At 39.9% G+C, this 21,316-nt stretch overlaps 1 protein-coding gene across 1 annotated transcript in view; it reads left to right on the top strand.

Annotated features, from left to right (window-relative positions):
* Window positions 1-21,316, top strand: part of LOC139739103 (NADPH oxidase 5-like) — a 150,455-nt gene that overhangs the window by 30,847 nt on the left and 98,292 nt on the right. The window lies entirely within an intron of this gene.

Below are 21,316 nucleotides of genomic sequence, written 5' to 3'. Positions count from 1 at the left end.
AAGATCTCAATTGTTTCTCTCTCTATAAAAGTGACAATTGCCCACAGAGCCCGAGATCGAAGTCCGTAGCAGCTGCTGCAATACACGCGGCGTTTTGCCAACGCGCTTTACGATGTCGTCGGCAGACTCGTGCTCGTGCATTCGACGCGTTATTTCCGCGAATGATACATAGACGGGCTAGCCCAAAGCATTGTGCCTTAGCAGAAGTACACAATCATCGAATGGTTTTCAACAGAAGCGCCCCCCCCCCCCTACCACTCCCCCATTCATCCCCATCCCCAGCCCAGAGAGCCGGGGTGAGTGATATCGACGTCAGTGCCTGGATAATTGCATTCAAGTTCAATGTAAGAAAAAGATCTTATTTCAGTTAAAGGTAGTGTTAATAGCTGTATTTCCCCCACATTCGTTGCTTTCCAAACGTAGATCGAACTCCAGCAACCCTTCAAATGTATTAGCACGATCAATATTGCACGTTTTGTATGGGTATTGTATACACTTGTGAAATCATGATGCAAAAGGAATAAGAACATTATTGTTTAAAAACAAATAAGCGTATATTTAACAGCGCCAGGCAATTACAGAAAAGTTTGTCCTCTCTGCTCACATTCTCACATTAAAGACTTTCTGCATCTTATTCATTTAATTTGTTTGTTTAGTATTAATTTCCATTTTCTTTATCTCTTTATCAGCAAAAGAGAATCAGTGACTTGCCTGTGCAAATATTCCATAATATACTTATCAAAGAGGATTTTAAAAGAGGCAAACTGTCAAACACAAAATCGCACAGAACAAATACGCAAACAAGCGGCGAGTAACGTCATATTTTCCAGATACTCTTCACTTCACACATTATTCAAGCGATAAAGTCTCAAAGATTTCGTTCTGGATATGAACTGTGAGTGGAGAAAGCTTGTTTTTCACATCGAAGTTTTTTATTTGGTGTGTGTTTGTGTGAGAGTGTGTGCGTGTGTGTGTGTGTGTGTGTATGTGTGTGTGCGTGAGAGAGAGTGTGTGTGTGCGTGTGTGTATGTGAGAGAGAGAGAGAGAGAGAGAGTGTGTGTGTAAGTATGTGTGTGTGTATGTGCGTGTGTGTGTGTGTGTGCGTGTACAGATAGAACAGAGCTTACCCGATTGTATGAAGAAAGCGTGATAATCAAGAAATGAAGAGACAGAGAGAAAGAGAGAACATAGTATTCTCTCTTTTCTATATCTTTCCCATTCTCTCTTTCCCGCCAAGTCGTCTTCCCGCCTGAACATCCGAGAGCAGACGCAAATATTTGAGTCACCCCTGATTTCTTCATTTCACCAATTGTGCGAAAATACGTCTAACCAATTCTGCCATTGTTTATATCCAGGACACGCAAGCATTGACCGATATACTAGTGTGCGATTTCATTCAAGCTGCTGTCACGTGATCATTTTTCCCCCCTGCCTGTTTACCCCGCTGTCTGATTGGTCTTGAGGAATTATGATTGAATGGTCAAGAAAACATTCCATATAATAAGCATGACATGTTCACATGCTTCATAAAAAACTGTTATATACAATTCATTTTATTGTCAAGCAAGTGTAACTTGAAAGCACTCTGATATTCAATTCCTCAAAAAAGTTGGTGACAGTCATTAAGCGCTCTTTACATTCATATTCACCCAGAAAGATGAAAAGCTGTTGTTCAGGAACAATTTGTTTGAAAGCAAACTTTAAGGCATAAAGTATTGCGAAGTCGGCATCGTAATGGTAACAGGTAGCTTCCCTAATGTACGCACAATAATTGCCCTCCTGTTGTTTGTTTGTGTGAAGTACAGCTTTCAGACAAATCTTGAAGCGCGATTTGTTGGGCAACGGGGGAAAGTGTATTGACTTCTACTCTGATGGCAGAAAAAATAGAAATGAAGAAATTTAGGTCAGACTGGATTTTACCCCGCCTGCATCACAACATTTTTTTGTTTTCATAAAAATGCACTAATGTACTGATGTCATCATTGACAGGCGTGCACCTGTGTACGACCCACTTCGATCGGGGGCAGCATTCATCGGCAAAATGGCGCGCAAATTGCGTTCACAATAAAATATGAGTCAACTTTTCTTCGCAATCCCCGACCCGTGTAATGAAGCAGGGGAACGGGTTCTGTGGCGGATCAATAAGGGACATCGGCGGATTTTGGGACAGAGTAAAAATCCTATCGCCGGGAAGGCGGACAGCAGCGCAGATTTTTTTCTTCTTTCTTATTCTGTTTTTTATTCAGGTCTCTATGATACACGCGCCCCTGGTAGGGATTATAGCCGATAGTTGTCCAAAGAACACGATCAACATTGAGATGAAAGGAGACCGCCTTCTAATGCAGGAGTAGCCCCCTTTTCGCGCTTCATCGGAGGAGTTGGTAATAAGTCTCCCTCAGTTCGCATTCCACAATATCATCTTGACGGTGTTTGCCGCTCTGCCGAAGATTTATTAATTTTCAAGCTCAATAATTGCTCGTTTTTTATTAAAAAGAAAAAGATAGAAATGCAGATGGTGTCACCTTTGCTTCCTCACGTTATAACCTTCCCGTGCCGTGCCCGAGTTTTGTCTCCGTTTTAATATATCATTCCATTAATTTTTACTTGAGTGATGTGGAGTAGGCCTTTTCACGGATTCATTTTGCAGCGGAAATAAGTTGTGATTGTGAAGGGTCACATTACCGTTGTTATTGCAGTGCGATGCAACATAAAGAATAAAGACCCACATTCAACGCCACCATCAGATCAGATTAAAATTTGCTAGCATGCAATATCAATGCTAGTGTATTACGTGCTGGCCTGCTCGTACAAAACATCTCAATAACCAAATCAATCTTCTTCTGTTTTTTCCCGAAAGGTACAAAAGTAATCATGCGGTAAAAGTCTGTAACCAAAATCATCGATGAGTCTGCTCGTAACTCTGTCGGTGATGCTGGGAAATTTGTTTAAATACCTTTCTTTTCTCACACTATGACTCATTAAAACTGTTACTTACTGTTGATATACCAGTCGAACCCCCCTCCCTTTTGTGTGTGTGTGTGTGTGTGTGTTGTGACGTGGATTAGATTTTGACAGGAAGGACTACACATTGATACAGCCTTCAGTGTTCGCATAGTAGTACCAGGTCTGGTAGCGAATTGTAAATCTATCATCTTCCTTCTGAGCACTGAGATCAGTGAATGGCAACATCATGATTTGCATTTTCATTCATTGTCATGGAAATGGATAGCTAGCTAACTAGCATGCTAGATAGATAGATAGATAGATAGATAGATAGATAGATAGATAGATAGATAGATAGATAGATGGATAGATAGACAGATAGATAGATAGATAGATAGATAGATAGATAGATGGATAGATAGACAGATAGATAGATAGATAGATAGACAGATAGATATAGATAGATAGATAGATAGATAGATAGATAGATAGATAGATAGATAGATAGATAGATTGATTGATTGATTGATTGATTGATTGATTGATTGATTGATTGATTGATTGATTGATTGATTGATTGATTGATTGATGAGAGGGAGAAAGAAAGAAAGAAGGACAGGGATGGTGCGAGAAGGGTCTCGACCATAGAGTAGCAGTGTCTTAGCTCCTTCATTATACTTCATGCAATGCGAGAATTGGAAGGCTGGGTATGGTTTATATAAAAGAAAGAATTGAGCACACTGTTGCTATTCTCCTTCTTTTCAACCCCTATCAAAAGTACCATTGTGTGGTCAATCCTACCCAGCATAGTATAGATCTATTCAACCTTTTCAAATGTCTTACCTACATTTCATTGAATGACGGAAATGTTATAACATTTCCAATAGTAAGTCCTTGCGAAAACGTGCAGTAATCGTGACATTCAGCATACTACTCATGGGAGAACAATCATGGTTCCAAGGAAGACGTAATTGTCCTTTGTATGCTCGGAGAACTCTGGCGAAAATTTTCATCAGTTGACTTGTTACCCACGGACCCACAGCAGCCGTCAAACGTCTACGAAACGGGGCAAGGGGAAAGGCCTATAGAAGCTAGGCTTGCTATGTACTCCAAGACTTCAACAGCTTATGACTGATTTCACGAAATATGTCTCTGGACGCAAGACACTTACTACTTGATAAATTATTATAGGATGTAGAAGAACTGAATTTCTAATAATGTTCATCTTTGTTTTGTTTTGCATTTTCCCTTGGAATAGACAAATATTTATTTACAGATTTCAAAACGTCATGACAAGAAAATGAAACATTTGTTTTTGTCATCAACGTGACATTTCCAAGATATACAACATGAAAGGTCAACTTACCACAAGAGAGTTTATAACTCTATTTCTTTCTCAGAGTGATCTGCGTCCATGCTGAAATCATTGGTTCGAACTTCGTTTGGCAGTCGCCCTGTTACTCAAATCTAATCAAGATTGGCAGCAAAGTGAGTGCACCGCCATGATTGTTTGAAATCTAGAAATTTACTTCCCTGTGTACTTAATCTTGTACAAGCCATAAATCCACAGTAATGTGTCTTTTGGGTGTAATCAACGACTCCTGAAAACGGAGTCGTCTCTATTTTGGAGTTAATCATGAATGACTGTTTTATTATGTGAGTGGCTTGATGTACGTGTGGGTTTGAATGGATGTGAAGGTGTGTGTACTCGTGTCTTCGTGCGTGTGTGTGTGGGCGTGCGGTGGGCTTTATGTTTAGTTTGTTATTGTTGTCAGGGCGAATTCTTAGTTCGAGATAAAAAGTAGTATAATGGTATAGACGCCGAAATAGAAGTAATTGTCTTTGATGATTGCAAAAAACATAAAACACAAAAAAACCTCATGTGTTGCACCCAAAATATTTATATTAAACCTGATAACGTACAGAATAATTAACGTAACATCAAATCAGTGTGGACGTATCAAACATGCACTTATCCATTATGTGACAAAAGCCAAGTCTTCAAAATGCAAGGGAGCGTCACATCGGAGCCATAACATAGAGTCAAAAAGGCGAATACCTGATGGAACATGGGATAAACGGAATGTGAGTGAGATAATTTGTCAATTACTTTCCCGTTCTAGATAAAGGATTACATTTATGCGTGCTTCAAATACAACCATATCCTCTCGTACGCTCCACATACACTAATGCATTAATCTTGAACAGACTGTGAAAAGACTTTCCCTGAGGTCATCACCTAAGGGGTTAAATTGAATGATCGATATTATGTTTCATGGCATGGATTTTTATATACCTTTGCCATTTTACTTTTGTTATCGAAAGAAGGGATGATAAACAAGGAAGAAGTTAGAAGTGGTGGAGTAATGGCCGAAAAGAGAAGAAGCGGCAGGAGAAGAAGAATAGAAAGATGATGAGTTGGGTGAGAGAGAGAGAGAAAAAAGAGGAGGAGATAGGTGAAGAGGAAGTTTTATTAAGGAGAACGAGAGGAGGAGCAGGAAGGGGGAAGAAGCAAACAAGAGGATGCGGAAGAGGAAAATGAGGAGGAGGATGTGGAAGCTAACAAGAGGGTGATGAAGAGGAGAAGGATGAATGGAAGAGGAGAAGGATGAATGGAAGAGGGAGGAGAAAGAAGAGAGAAGAGAAAGAAGAGAGAAGAGAAAGAAGAACTGATGGAGAAGAAGATGAGGAGAAGTTGTTCATGTTGTTACAGTGGTGGTAGCGGTGTGGTGGGAGCGAAAGCTTTCTATGACGACATAAAACTAAGCTATGTACACCTGACAGCTATCCGTAAGGTTATTTGCAGGTCTTCTCCTCGGATGACATCAGCAGTGGACTTTAGCACCTACAGGATGGCATCCTGGTATCTGGGGATGGATAGAGAGTCCTCCTTCCGGACCCTGGGGTTAAGGTTACCACTCGGTGTTTGTTAACTTGGCACGGCCCGCGCTGAGCCGCCTTACTAGGGATGGCAGTCTTGCTGATAGGCAGGTTTAGGTTTTGTAATGCACTTGAAATTACGTTTACTCTACGATCAGGTGTAGTGTCACCCCTTCCCAAATCTCCTCAACACACCCCTCCCACCTTCTTGCCGGATTAAAGGAACCTTCTTTTTTCCCCTATGAACTTGGCTTGATTGGATTCGAAGCGTCTTACCTTACGTGCCATTTTGAAAGACTTTCAATCTACCTGAGAAGCATTTCTTGCAAAAACTGGTTGTCTTAACGGTATTAAACTTCAATTTGTAATCAACACACACTCGTCGTTTCCGTTTTGCATCACTCAAGGTTAGTCCGTAGTTGATTCACGATGGATAGCACGTTTTGTTCCAAATCAGATATTTGACAGTGTTATTCTTTCCAGCCGATCTCTACAAACATCGCTGTTTGGTATTCTTGATTCCAGTGTACACAAATATAGAAGAAGACTGTAATCTAACAGACTTCACTTTAGACTTTTCTAGATATCATTGTGGCACCTGGTGCCGGAAACTTTAAAGAAGACGCAAGACAGCTTTGATCATTGCTGGACGATTCGTTGATTTTAATCAGCACCGCTGTATCATATGAATAAATTCACCTTTTCCCCATTCAAACGGTCAGGATGAAAAACAACAACAAAATCGCAATAACATTTGTTCAGTTCACCCAACCGCACTATTCATCACCTCAGCATGTGTCTTTTTGAGAAGTAGATCACGTAGTCTTCTCATACGCTAAGTTGAATCATTTATTCATTAGGTTTAGAAGTCCATACTTCTCTACCGATATCATTAGTAAGTTGGAGCATAGTGCAATGTTTATACATCAAGCGTAGTTTGGAATGAAACTGAAAGCCTTTATAGGTGTTGTCAGTTCCTGCCTCAGGAAATACAAGTTATCAACAGACGAATGCGTTTCAAATGTGTATTTATGACTAATGATTCCTATTTCTTTTTCTTTTTCCAGTTCCTGTTTAATTATAGCTGACGTAAGGCGAAGCTTTGCATAAGTTGTTATCGTTATTGACGTTGAACCTTACCTTTTGCATCATTATCCCCTCGGGTATGGTTAATGATGAAAGAAATTAAGATCGGGGAAATCAGATTTCTTTTCTATGTTAATGGCGCTCCTCGTGGTATTGATATTAACTGCAGGGATTAAATTCTGTCGATGAAGTGGATGTGAATTAGTTTGCGATCTTCTCATTCTTCAACGTATTCTTCAGTCCATGGGACATAGGATTATAAGGGAAATGAAACCCAAATATACGTATACATTGAGTGAATGCAGCAATATTAGTAGAACACATCAGTGAACGTTTGACGAAAATCCGACAATCCGTTCCAAAGCTGTGAATTTTAACGTTTCAGTGCAGCCATCACTGAATAAAGAGACTACGATTACTGTTCGTGACGCAACATATGGAAAAAGATTTAAGAAAATATAAGGAGAATTCTACAAAATTTCATTTTCATGAAAATTACGCATGCTTGACTTATTACTGACATATTGACTTTAGGGTAAAAATTGTTTTCCTGCTTTCTGAAAAAGATAAGCCACGTTTTCTTTCAGTATGCTAGGAAAGTGAAAATATGTTGAATTATCTTAATATTTTCTTTGTTCTATCCATTCGTTTTATCATCAGCTGATCATTGATCATCGTTGTCCACAAAATATTGTAGTCTTCTCATCCAGCGATGGCAGTATACTGAACTTTGAAGATTCATAGCGCTTGATTGTCAGATTTTCACTGAAGCGTGATACTAATATTGCTGCATTTCCTCTGTCCACATAATGGGTTTCATTCTTCTTTAAATATAAGAACGGACGAGGAGTAATATTTTACTTTTATTTTCACAATGGTGAAATTGACATTTATTTTGCCTCTCTTACTTTAATATAGAACAATCTGTTCAGTTTGCATCCGTTTGAAATTATCTTCAGCTATCCGCCCCTCGGCTATTCGAAAGTGAACGATGCAAGAATTACATTGACGAAATCTGACAATTCGGAGCCTTCCTTTAACTAGGAATCATACCCATTTACGTGTATTTCTATATTTTCTTTCTTATCTTCAAGCCATCCAGTTAATGGTGTCAGGTGACAGGTGTGTTTTATTCCTTGTAATGCTTCCTGTTAAAAAAAGAAGAAATATACGATAGAGTATTTCTGAGACGGCCAATTCAAATGCGCACCATAAATGTAAAATAGAGACAGCGGAATTTGTATTCATGATAACGCTTGCTAGAATCTTGATTTTACTAAGGAGCAAACACCACCCAATTATCATTGCTGATGAATGCATCGTTCTCGTTTGCCAAACTTCCATGCATTTTTCCATTCGTCTACTATATAGGAATTCGGCTGGCACGATATGACATGCAAAATAATGGTTACTGTCAAACTGTGATGAGTGGTTCAAATTTTAAATGTACGATAAGCGCATAGTATGATCCTCTTGATGCTCGACTATATGTTTAGAAGGCATAATAAATACGATTCTGCGATAGCTGTGGACGGAAAATGCCCCCATTATTACTAAGCACAGAGTAAGAGGATTGTTTACCGTTATGTAGGAGGTTCTCATTGATCAGCAATAACGTGATTTGCACCTTTCCGCAAAGGTTAGCGTGCAGACGCCTCGAGGTCAGCGCGGCGTGTTTTGTTTCTGTAATAAGCATTAGGTACTTAGCAAATGCGCGTGCTGCATTCTTGGCAAGGTAAAGAAGAACACGACGGTGCGCAGCGGAAAATACGTCTTACATGAAATCCCGCTGTGCGTATTTTGTTCCCCACAAAATGCCAGCTGCCGTTGACGCCTGTTTGATTTTCGTTCGCTTGAGTTCACCATAGACTCAGGTGTAGAATCTATACTGTAATGCGTGTAAGACGCAGACACACAGACACTGTAAAAGTAAAACATTGCATTAGTCTCCCTTTTTTCTGGGATGATGTAACTTTTCTCCAATCATCCGTTTACAGAGCAAGTGTGTTTGAGTGAAAATGAAGGTGAAAAGTTCATGCTGATTACGTATATAAGTAGTCCTTGAATCACAGATGGAGTGTGATTGTCCTCAAAGTCTGCCTCCTTGAGAAGCCTAGAGGTTTATATTCCGTGTGTGTGTGTATGTTTTTATAACTAACTCTTTTCTTTCCATGGCCTTAGTCCCACGCATAATATATAGTGTTCATGTGCAATGTTTGCTCTCAGAACAATATGGTGTATTATACGTGAACTTTCCTTCAGCACTTAAAACATACAGAGCCGAAGTACCCCGACGTCATTTCCTCAGCATATACAAGATTTACAAGACATTTTAAGAACAAAGAGTGTCAACGAAATCTGAGCAAATCGCTGAGTCTTTCGACCCATAAATCAGCTACCAACATGATGAGGACAAGAAGCCATTTTGAAGACAGTTTTAGAAGTATCGATCTCCAGCGGGTAGCGCGCCCCCGTTAGTGGAATGAGCATGCGCACCTCGGCCAATTTTCGCTCTAGACGAAAAGTGATGCAAATGCGAACTGGCTTTTTGTCATATTTTACTTGCACTCACAAGGATAAAAGGCTGCATATTGCTTTCGCGTTAAAAAGGATATAGTCCCCAGCGTCCCGAGACGCCCTAATGTTCTGAGTTGATCGATAGTAGATTCAGGGAACGTTACATGTCAGCCTTGTTGTTGACGCGTGCTATTTACGGAGGTCCTCATACACCTTGAGATGCTACCACTTAGCCGAACATTTCGGGAGGGTAAGTGGATAACAGACACTAAGGAAGGGGAGAATTTATCTTCTCATTTTCGCAAGGTTAACAGCGTCGTTCAGTCCTTAAATCTCTGGTCGTTGATGTCCAAACGTCGCCTTTTTAGACTGACCTCGACCCTATTGTGCTGGGCTCCATTACAACGTGCAACTGGTAGGCATCCGTTGCACTGCAAACAACACTATCACCGCATCACTTCGATGCGAGTATACTCTTAAACACGAAAGCACCACACATTTGACGATTAACCGAATAAATGAAGAAACCATGACGCTCAGTCATGAAGATATAATGACACCTACTTGAAGAATAGAAATAGGAGAGGATAGTTGAATGCATAGGTGGGAATACAAAAGAAGGAAACAACGATTATGACCGACAGGATTATGAAGGAATCTAAAGTTATGCTTTGGGTACCATTTTCAACATCTTTCCCACCACTTTGCTCAGCTGGATGCTGCTATTTTCTTCTCTCTTTCTCTCTAGGGGGGAATTATTGCGCCTTGGCATGGCTGCTGTCGAACTGCTGCCTCGTTGGACTGCAAAGCATCACATTAGCTGTAATTGTCGCGGTCAGCACTCTGCTGTAGAGTGAAATAAACCCGTGCTTTTTTTTTTGTGGCTGGAAGTATTTCCTGGCATATGAATTCATTCGGAAAATAGCCTCCAAACTCTACAAATGTGAGAGTTGTTAGAAAAAAAAGATGTACATATATAAAAATTTGCGAGATGATTGTGTGTCAGGAGAGAGTGCTATAGCCCCTTACATTATTCATATTGAGGCATTTCATTTTGGCGAACGGCTGGAAATTCCTCTCTACCCCCGGAGGATAAAATTCCGACGCCAAGTCAAATTGCTGTCTTTTTTTCTCCACCCCACTCTGATGTACTCTGGATAGCGATTTTATTGCTTGAAAGCATCACACCGCCAACTGACAGGTTACCCTCACTAAAATAAACGAAAACATCCCAACATTGTTCTCCCCAATTTCATATCATTCTGAATGTGGTTATTACGACACGAAACCAAAACATCAAAATGAAATACATCCTGTCGTGTAAGCCCAAGAGAAGAGGCAAAGTCTTCCTGTGTTGGCCAAACTTCACAAAAACGGATCTGTCGTGGCGGAAACGGGCAGATCCTTGGTTTGATTTCTTCTCAGTGAGCTTCTAAGATGTTACCCTGGGTCGGTGTTACGCCGTATTCGTTGACCACGGAGCTGGAATCATCGGTTTGATAGCTGGCTTAAAAAAAAAAGGGGGGGGGTGAGGGTTCTTGATAGAAAGGTCTCTTGTCCAGTGAATGTGACAAAACAACTCCACCGCAGTCTCGTCAGCCGCATGAGAAACTTGCTCCGATTGCTACTTCTAATAAAAAAAAAGAGAAAAATAACCCTCTTTGTTTAGTTTTTTTTTTTGGTTTTGTTCAGATTTTTTTTTTTTTTTGGGGGGGGGGATTTACGGGCGTGGAAGCTCTTGGGTGCCACAGAATCTCCGAAAATTCCCTTCAAACATATTTCGTCAGGTTGTCCAAGTTTAAGAGTATAATGGGGTTTTTCGTGCCAATCTTGCGGAAGGGGGGGGGGGGAGGGGGAAGAAGTTTGTGTGTGTGTGTGTGTGTGTGTGTGTGTGTGTGTGTTTGAGTAAGAGAGAGAGAGAGAGATAAAGAAGATGTGAGTATGTGTGTCAAATCACGAAGGACAAATAGACAAAGACAGACATTCACGCGTAGATAAGTAAGCTAGCATCGGCTAGATATTGAGAAGAATAGTGAATGAGAGAGAAGAGAGGTGTATATATATATTATTTATAGGTATATATATATATATATATATATATATATATATATATATATATATATATATTGAGAGAGAGAGAGAGAGAGTATCATATTATATATATTTATATATCATATAGTAAAAAAAATAACAAAACTTAAGCTTATGTTATCAATACCAACAGTTTATTTGTTGACACACATATTTTCTGGCTCCTCGCCCTTTATCTTAGTGTTCTTGGTATACCTATCTGGGGTTGATTGCGTGCCCCATCGCCTCTTGCAATGGGTATTAAACGGATATCGTAAACACTTCAATATTTTTGTCGGCATTGGCGAACACTGATATTGTTGATGTGAGTGTTGTCATGAATTGATGTTTTTGAATCGGAATGATCAACGAGCAACAGAGATGAGAATCTAAAAATAAAGTACTAATACATCCGTTCGCAAGCTTTCTCGAAATGTCATTCATATTCGGAATCTTTATGGAATAGTGTGAAGACGCGCGTACGTGACGGCTTTGCGCAAGAAGTGTCAACTGGACTGGTCAGAGCTGGACAACGATGGTTAGCTTTATATCATCACTTTCTTTTTTCTCAGTCTTACAAGGAGTGCCATCGAGGAGGATGGATAGATCATCATGCCAAGACGAAATGCGTTAACAACATATCTCAAAAAAGTATGTTTCCATGCACGTACATATATTAGTCAAAACCAGCTTCTTTACTTTTATGACATGATATACAAATACACGTAGTACTGCATGTATACAGACATATCATAAATACATTGCTAAGTGCAGGTTCCCAAATAAATTTCCTATTAACGAAAGTGGTGAACTTTTGGGCCATGCTATAGTAAGGTTTCTCTTCAAACCTAGGCAATATATCAAAAAGGCATGAATTTCGCCCTATTTATATCACGTAAATCCCCCCTTTTTTTCATATGGATTATCCAATTACGTGCATGGACGGTGCGACTACACCTCTATACATCAATCGTGAGTGCCGGATGGCGGGAGACGGCGATATGAAATGACTGTTGGCTAGGATATCACCAGTAGGTCACAGGTCAGCGCTGATTAACAAATCGTCTTGCGATTGCTGTTGTACCAGAGAGGGCTGCCTGGTCGATTTTTTCATCGCGGGTATTAAAGCGATTTGAAGCGGAGGAAGAGCGAGGGCGGAAGATGCAGAAAAGACGAGAGAAAGAGGACAAATGAGAAGGCACAACGCTGTGACTTTTAGACTTCAACTCTTGTAAGAAAAAAAAAGAGGAAAGTTTAATTCTGACTGTAAAACAGGCATCCTCTCTAAGCCCCATATTCCTTGGTTGAGCACTTCGTGTACTTTACCATTCTCACAGTCACGTGGGTTCCTAAACTCACAGGAAAGGTTTGTTGCGTGTTGCACTTAAAAAGGATTGCTGACCTACATAAAATGATGAAGAGATATACTCACTGAAAAATGTATATTCCATTGCAGTGCACATTTCAGAGAAATATCGCTTTCCGCGCAGGATTGCAAAACACGGTCCCTATGAGACCCGCCATTAGTGTTTAACATTATTTTGAGTTAACAAACAAATACCAATTTAAAAAAAAAAGCACACACACACACACACACACACACAAACACACATATACACACACGCACACACACACAACAAACCCACACACAAGTGCAGTGTGACGAAAATTGAGCAGATTCATTATAGTTCTATATACATTGTATTATAATGTGCCTTTACGCCTGATATCATACTGGGCTGACAAGTGAGACAAGGTTAGTCCATTTTCAAACAATTATTGTATCATCTGCATCATTAGATTTATTTTGCGCATCAGCAATGAAACAATAAATGCTTGTAGGTGCACAACCATGGGTCTGACGTTTTCGAGTCCCTTCCGAAGGACTTATAGGCAATGATGATTTATCATGCCTATGGGCACAACCGATACAGATAGGGGACTCGAAAATTATTGACCTTATGATTGAAAATCCATGGTCTTACGCTTTGTTTCCCAACAGCTCCTCACGTTTTCCTACTACGAGAATACAAATACGGGGTCATCCCATGAGACCTACGCCCACGAGTCATACAGCCCATGAGTTCGACACAAGGCAAATAAGGCCCATTAGTTCGACACTATGTATAAACAGCCCACGAGTTCGACATTACAACACAGGGTTTAATGTGTCGGTCTCGTAGGCCCTGTTTGCTTAGTGTCGAACTCATGGGCTGTATGACTCGAGGGCTGTATAAACAGTGGGCTTTATGACCCGTGGGCTATATGACTCGTGAGCTGTATGATTCGTGGGTGTCGGTCTCGTGACGTGCACCCACAGATTCATCTATAGTCTATTAATTTTCTCTTTCACTTTAAAGGGGGTCATTTTCCCCTAATTGTAGCCGGTGAACGTTATCTAATCAGAATAATTCCTTAAAATGCTTTTCATTTGTCTCGAATAGTTGAGATTCCTTTCCATACCTTGAAAGTCTACAAGTTCTATTCTTTAAATACCCGTGTTATAGTGTGCAATATTGTTTGCCACGTAAAAGACATGACATCACGGCTGACAAGCAAGATTCCATGATACATCTTACGAAGCAAGAACCCAATGGTGACGACGATTAAGGAGAACAAGTCGACTTTTTTCGCGCGATGCGGCTAGCAAGGCGATGGTCACATTGTCGAGGCAAACTCTAGCGATCCACACTAAACATGCAGTTGTAAAATATCGAATCTGCTTAGGGTTGATCCGACTTGTAGTTCCATTAGCTTTCGGAGTCACTGTTTTAAACGACTTTCACCAGATGAAAAACCTTGATCACGCTTGACAGTGGCACTGTAGAGATTACGTTTTGTCGAGTGTGTTTAATCCAACAATGTGGTCCGTTACGTCGTTCATTTTGAGGGAGCAAAGCCATGCATGGGATCTGGACAGGCCTTGAAATCAAATAACCGTGGCGTTTATGTTCATTCACTCAGGGCAGATGTAGACATGTATTAAAAGCCGTGTAGGGATTTGACAATGATTTTTTTATTTTTTTTGCTGCGAGGAAAACCATTAATAATTCACGAGTCAAACATAGAATTAATATCTGCACATAAGTGAACATGTTCTTCATAATATCTGCCAACTGTATTGCACTGCAAAACCCTTTCATAAAATCCATAGCCATGAGCAATGAACATGCTGGAATGAGCTTTTCTATCCTTTTTTTTTGGCACTGTTAAGCACAGTTTGTAATGATAGTTTATATAATTTTGAAACACAATTCTGCTCTGTCGAGAATACTAAAAATCAGAACAAAAACAAATGACGTGCTCTAGGTTAGAAAAGAAAATACCTCAATTTCCTGATTTTTCCCCGAGATATTATCGCATTTGTGCTCTGCTCCTGATGTAACCTCCGATATCAGAAGGTATACTTCGTAGTCGCTAGGATTCATGTTTATTTTTGTTTTCCCCGTATTTTTCGTGCACAAATCGAATTGGTGCTTTTATGCTTTATCTTGTGACCTAATATTCTCGCTTCACCGCTTGATGGAAAGAGGAAAATGGCACATGTACCATTGTAAGGCTATTCCTCCATACTTTTGGCGGCACTATTCACTTCACCTCTGAAGACATAAATCATTAAAAGAGAGGCAGAGACAGAGACAGAGGGAGAGATAGACAGACAGACAGACAGACAGAGATGTTTCCTCTACCCTACTACCTCCAAGACAAAAGCACACATGCCATTTAAATACACACACACACACACACACACACACACACACACACACACACATTCACCTAAACTGCTTACACGGAGAGGCAGGAAGACAGAAATAGAGGGGAGCGAAAGAAAAGAGGGAGGGAGGGAGAGAGAGAGAGAGAGAGAAAGTGGTGGTGGTGGTGGGGGGGGGGGGACTGGTTGTGAGATGGAGAGGGGAAGATTCACACCTGCAAACACACAAATCCGCTTTTCCCACAAGGTGCGAACCTCCATTTGTGGTTTAGTGAGCTGCGCTTACGCTAAATATAGGCTTTCCTGAACACATTGCCGCTTGATGGCGTACTCTTCCCGGATGTAAAATGATGGCGCCAGGCAGCCCCCCCCCCCCCCCGCACTCTTTCTCTCTCTCTTTCTCCTCCAAATCTCTCTTTCTTTTCAGATGAGAAACAAACTCTGCAATCAGCATTTAAATATTCAACGTCTACTTGTGGTCTATGTTAACCCCGGATGTTAACTTCTTTTGCGATGCATTAACTATTACATTCATGATCCATCAAAAGCATTCTATTGAACATAAACAGCAGCCGTAAGCGGAAGCGGGAGTATCCATTACGTATTCAAGATAGACACATGTTACGGCAAATCTAATGAATGGGACTGAGAGGTGGCTATCTTTATGCAATGTACACAAACGGTACACGGATAAGGGTGTAAGTAGAATAAAAAGCACCGAACTCTCTGTCTCATATAATATAGGGATCTTTTAACCTACTCGAAAACTGCTTCTCTCTTACTTGTTGGTATCCTTGTCATAAAACGGTTATAGAGCCTACACCTATCTGCCTATTTTTTTTTACCTAAGTATAGGTTAACAATTCGAAAGATACAATGGATATAAGGTATAAGGTCATAGATGGATCTGAGATTAGCATATGCATATGCGGGTATTCAAGGAGACAAGGAGAAACACAACACACACGCACAAAACACACAACACACACACACTGACCATCTTTCACGCTTACTTCATTTTCGTCACTGTTCTCGCATCTATAGATGTATATCATAAATGAAATGAAATGAAATCAAAATTGATTGTGATATACTGTATATGGCAATGTATATATCGTAAATACTGGTAATGTCCCCCCCCCCCAAAAAAAAAAAAAAAAAAAAAAAAAATGGCGATATTTTCCCGGTTATCCTGTGATGACATCCAGACCATGTTAAATCATGATAACATTACAAACCATGTTTGGATAACGTGCAACATTGAATAAAACTAGTAGCACTATCTATAAGTTTACAGACCAGAGCCTCAAACTATTGTGATCTTTCAGGACGTATGGGCAGTCAAACTGTGAGAACTGCCCGACTAGTTTCATTCATACAAAATTGAACAAGATTATGGCTCGTTTTGTAAATCGTCCTTCCACAAGATATTGCGTTTCCGAAATCAAAGGGGGGGGGGGGGGGTAGGGGACGTATAGAAGAAGTAAACATGCTTCTCGGCCTGAATGCCTTATCCATCACTAGACAGGGAAATGATTCTTAACCATCTGCCTCGTGTTCCGTTATTGATAAAGGGAGGAGAAGAAAATGGCAGTGGAAATACATCACGTGTTTCTTCTACGCCCTCGGATGATTGTTTCTCTGAATCCATACTGACTCTTTCCGCGAATTCGTCATGTTTGGAGAATCAGCTAGAACGGAAGCCTTAATGGAAGTTGTTGGCTTTTTTTTTCGCGCAAACTATTGATGCATGCACATGTCTTTAACACGCCTCACTTTTCAGCGATACCGCGGCGAAAGCTTGTGCCGCCAATACTCTCCAGCATGTCAGGTCTAATGAAGCAGAAGTTTGATTGAAATCCTTCGAGTATTACACAGATTTACCGCTTTACTGTCACCACAGTTTAAGGTTCGCAAGAACCGATGAATCTGATGCTTCTCTTTTGTTTATTTTGTTGACTTGTATGATTAAATTGTGCATATAATCACTTGTAGGAGACCTGATAACTGAAGTCTATTTGTTGAGCAAAAAAACAAAAAACAAATAGAAAATATAAAATGTATATTCTCCGAACCGCCAGGTACCAAAAGCATCGCACACCATGAAAATGGCAAGGATTTCAATATGTCTTAAGCCTCCACGCCATGAGGACGATATAGCTTCCTCCCTGGCTACTCCTGAAGGGTTGCCATGGCGACGCAGTGGGCAATCTGTGTTATTCTATTAAATGGGTGAGTTCATCTATCCGGCATCATCCCAATAATTCTTCGCTGGCTCTGCAGAAGCCGAAGCGACTTCTGATCGACAGCAATCAAGTTCAGTGGTATCTTGATTTGATAAGGTTTGTGTTTCCACCCCTCGTGTTTGTTTAGCATCCCTAGCACAGATCGGAGCTTCTGTGTGCCTTTGTGAGCTTCGGATTTGCCCATTTCCCCCTCATCATCGTCTTATGATATTCACAGATAACTCCTTCTTCTCCCATTCCTCATCCGAATTCATTTCCGCATTCAATCCCATCTTGAACTACCCATTCACTTTTCCATCGGAATTCCAGGTTGGGCTTGGGGACTAAAATCTGGAGCCGACATCAGCTGTCCGTAGGTACAGCATCTGATACGTCATATCTCGGGGGTACGAAGGTTAGAAACTTACGTAAACTAAACCCGGTCACGTACCGCTGCTCCTATTGCTGACTGTTGTGTTTTTGTAAGATGATAGCCAAATTCTAAACCCACGAGGCCACTAACGCTGCAAAGCAGCAATCAGCGATGTTCATAACAGGTATGAAGAATGTTGTTGTTTCCATTTTTGTGTTTTCGGTTTTTAAATCGCCTACCCGCCATTGTTTGCCTGGAAAACACACACATACACACAAACACGCACAAACACATATACAACATCAGTAGTAGATATGAAACGCGGTTATTGTGTGATGGGAAATATCATCAATATTGTTAGCCTAATATATATGGGGATCGGGCTGGAATGCCTTTACTCTAAGTTCATTGTTCATTCTCGACAGTTAGGAGTGTCAGTTATATCTTAAGCTGCCATTACCATTATCACCATGGTAATTGGAATTATACTCTCATCATCAGTATCATAAGTTCATTATCATCTTCTTCACCTTTCAGAATTACGTTACCTCTTCACAACAGTTGTTCAGGTTACAGGGTTTCTGTGAGCTTTTGGAAATCGGAGCTGTGCAGGTGTGTCCTCCAGCAAAGATCAACTCCTTTACTTGTCCTTACAGTGTCCCGCCTCTCGATTCATATCATTTTTGTAACAAATCTAAACAGAGTGGATTGGTATGTGAAGGCCTAGATGCTTTAATAAGATTGATGTCGTTCTTTATAGGGACTCTTGCAAAAGAGGGAAATTTTTGTTGTTTCAACTTATACTGGATAGTTTCAGAGATTTAAATGCCATTTACGTGATCAACTGATTACACATTTGTTCCTGGTAGAAGTAAAATCCCCTCCCTGCATTAAACATCAGTACGTGTATGGAATACCATCGGCGCAAAAGGCAAAGGTTAGACTCTACATCATAACAAATAGAATATATGTAATCGTCAATATTTCTAGATATTTCATGATTAGAATCTCGTCTGTTTGTTAGATGAGTTTATTCTGGAAAGTTATGCACATTATGAATTTATCACTAAAGACAAGGTTCCATTTTTTTTCTTTGGGTAACAGTCGTGTTTCCAAAATTGACTGTGTATCCTGAGTGTATGGTTTCGTTTAACTGAACTTTCCAAACACTGCCATATTCCCATCTGTCCCACTGAAGAAGGCAAGGGACTAAAGAAGGTGTTTTTGCTTTGTTTAATCATCTGTGTACCACATTTCTTTCCTGTCCATAGGTTTATGTGTGAAATTTGTGCGCATTCGATTCATTGCCATAGAAAGAGTTAAACATGGCTGGTAAGACCCTCTTGTTAATATGATATGATACAAGAGTTAGAACCATTCTCACCGTTCTACCAGGTTCAAAAAATAATAAGAGGAGAATAGAATACGGTAGAGGTTAACTTTGAAGTGAATGATAAAGTGAAAGTAATTGAAGCAAATGAAATCAGAATGGAGAGAAAAATACAAATATGACCCACGAAGGGGAATGTGCAGGGTGAAGACATTTTATATCATTTGATATTCGATATCGCAGATTAGATGTTTGTTAGAGAAATTCGACAATTATTGAGGGCATCAAACACTTCAGTTTTATTGTAACTGACACCTAGAAATAGTTGGTGCAAGTTAAATTGCTGTGATCTTGCTTGCGAACGGCCTCTATCTGTTCTCCTCATATTGTTATACCTTAAACATTGCAAATTTATACCTTAAGTTGCTGTTATTTATTTAAATAATGATTCTGCCCCGATGAATTCTCCCTAACAAAGAAGAGGCATGAAGAAATTGAGTCTCAGGTCTGAATGCAAGTAGGGAGTCGAAAGACAACATTTTCATTTTCGACCCGGTCGTGATATGTCAGTTTAGAATTAGGTAACGTTTTCCAAGTAAGGCCCTTAGAGATATTCTGGTCTGCTATCAGTGAAATAACCAGAAACAAGGCTTTCGGTCATATTGTATTAATTTTCCCCAAATATCACATATGAGTGATAATATATGAAATAAAATATCTATCTTGGCAATGTCTCTGCGCGTTTTGAGGTATGGAATGACCAGACGACAAGGTTTTTTGTCTACTTCCAGTGGTTGCACTTGTGATTTGAACTGTTGCAACCCTGGCGGTGTGCACGGCTTGAGAAATAACAGTTTCATGGTGCCAACGGAGACATTAATCGGTTGTGCCTTGGATTTGTGACGTCATTTGACGCAACTTCACGCATGCGTAAACAAAAATGGAGTGGTCATTGTCGTTCAAGCATCTTGTGCCATGCTGATGAAAGATCCAAGAGGTTCAGCGTATAATTTTATGCAATTCGGCAGCGCGGAGAAATACGAAACACAAAATAACGTTTTGTTTCGGATCTCTGAATTGCATTTTTCCTCGTTATTTCATTGATTGGACTTGACTTCATATTCAGTGGTTTGTATCACGTTGCTGTCAACGAGGAATTATCCAAATTCTTCCTCTTAAATGTTTCCATGGAAACAGTCTGTCTCTTTGTCATTCACTCATCTTGCACTGATGCACCAAGCTCCTCTGTCACTCGTGGTGTTTGTTGTTTTCATAAGTAGCCATCATGAGTCACCAAGAATGGAAGGAAAATATTTCTGGTTATGCTTGTTAGAAAATGTGAATTTTCTTTATCTGGCATGAAGAGAATCGACAACAGTGATTTGGTATCTATTTCATTACATAGTAATTATCGCTCATTTGGAGTCCTTGCTTTCCTACATTATTAGAGAAACCTCTAAGATATATCCATAGTTTTGCTTGTTTTGTTTTTGTTTTTTTTCCCTCGGTGTCTGTAAGTGCATTAATCATTATCATTCTCATCCCTTAAAAATACAGCTGACAAAAAGTAGACTGATGCAAGGGCAGGTAAAAACAACTTTATGATAATCATATATATATATATATATATATATATATAATTATATATATATATATATATATATATATATATATATATATATATATATATATATATATATATATATATCTCTGTATGATATGTATATGGTAACTGTATCACACACGTGACCCATGACCATTGCAGAGGCGCCACTATCGAGTTGATAGATCTTTAGTTATGATTGCTCGCAACAGTTACGAGCAAAATCCAACATTTGGCCAAAGGCATGGACACGCAAGATTTAGGATATCTCTTTCGTTTAGTACCGTATGAGTCGTTGTTCCTCACGAGTAGGCCATAGAATGAGTAGATAAAGATAGCTGTCAGCCTGAACACCTGCTGAACCAACGGAATGTGCGTGTCGTTCTCTTTCTTTCATGAGCACAGATAAAGGATTAGAAGAGGGAGAAAAGATCCAATGCTTCACAGGGGCCGCGTGCACCCCACACACTTTAGCTCTTCCAACAACAACAACAACAACAACAACAACAACAACAACAACAACAACAACAGCGAAAAGAAAGAAAACCAATGACTTTCTAGGGATTCTTCTCATGGG

Source organism: Diadema antillarum, unplaced genomic scaffold (assembly GCF_040938485.1).
Source record: "Diadema antillarum isolate AM-2024a unplaced genomic scaffold, OU_Dant_1.0 seq00000782_RagTag, whole genome shotgun sequence".
Classification (NCBI taxonomy): Eukaryota; Metazoa; Echinodermata; class Echinoidea; order Diadematoida; family Diadematidae; genus Diadema; species Diadema antillarum.
Note: the sequence above shows the minus strand (reverse complement) of the source record. Positions and strands in the feature narration are given on the sequence as shown.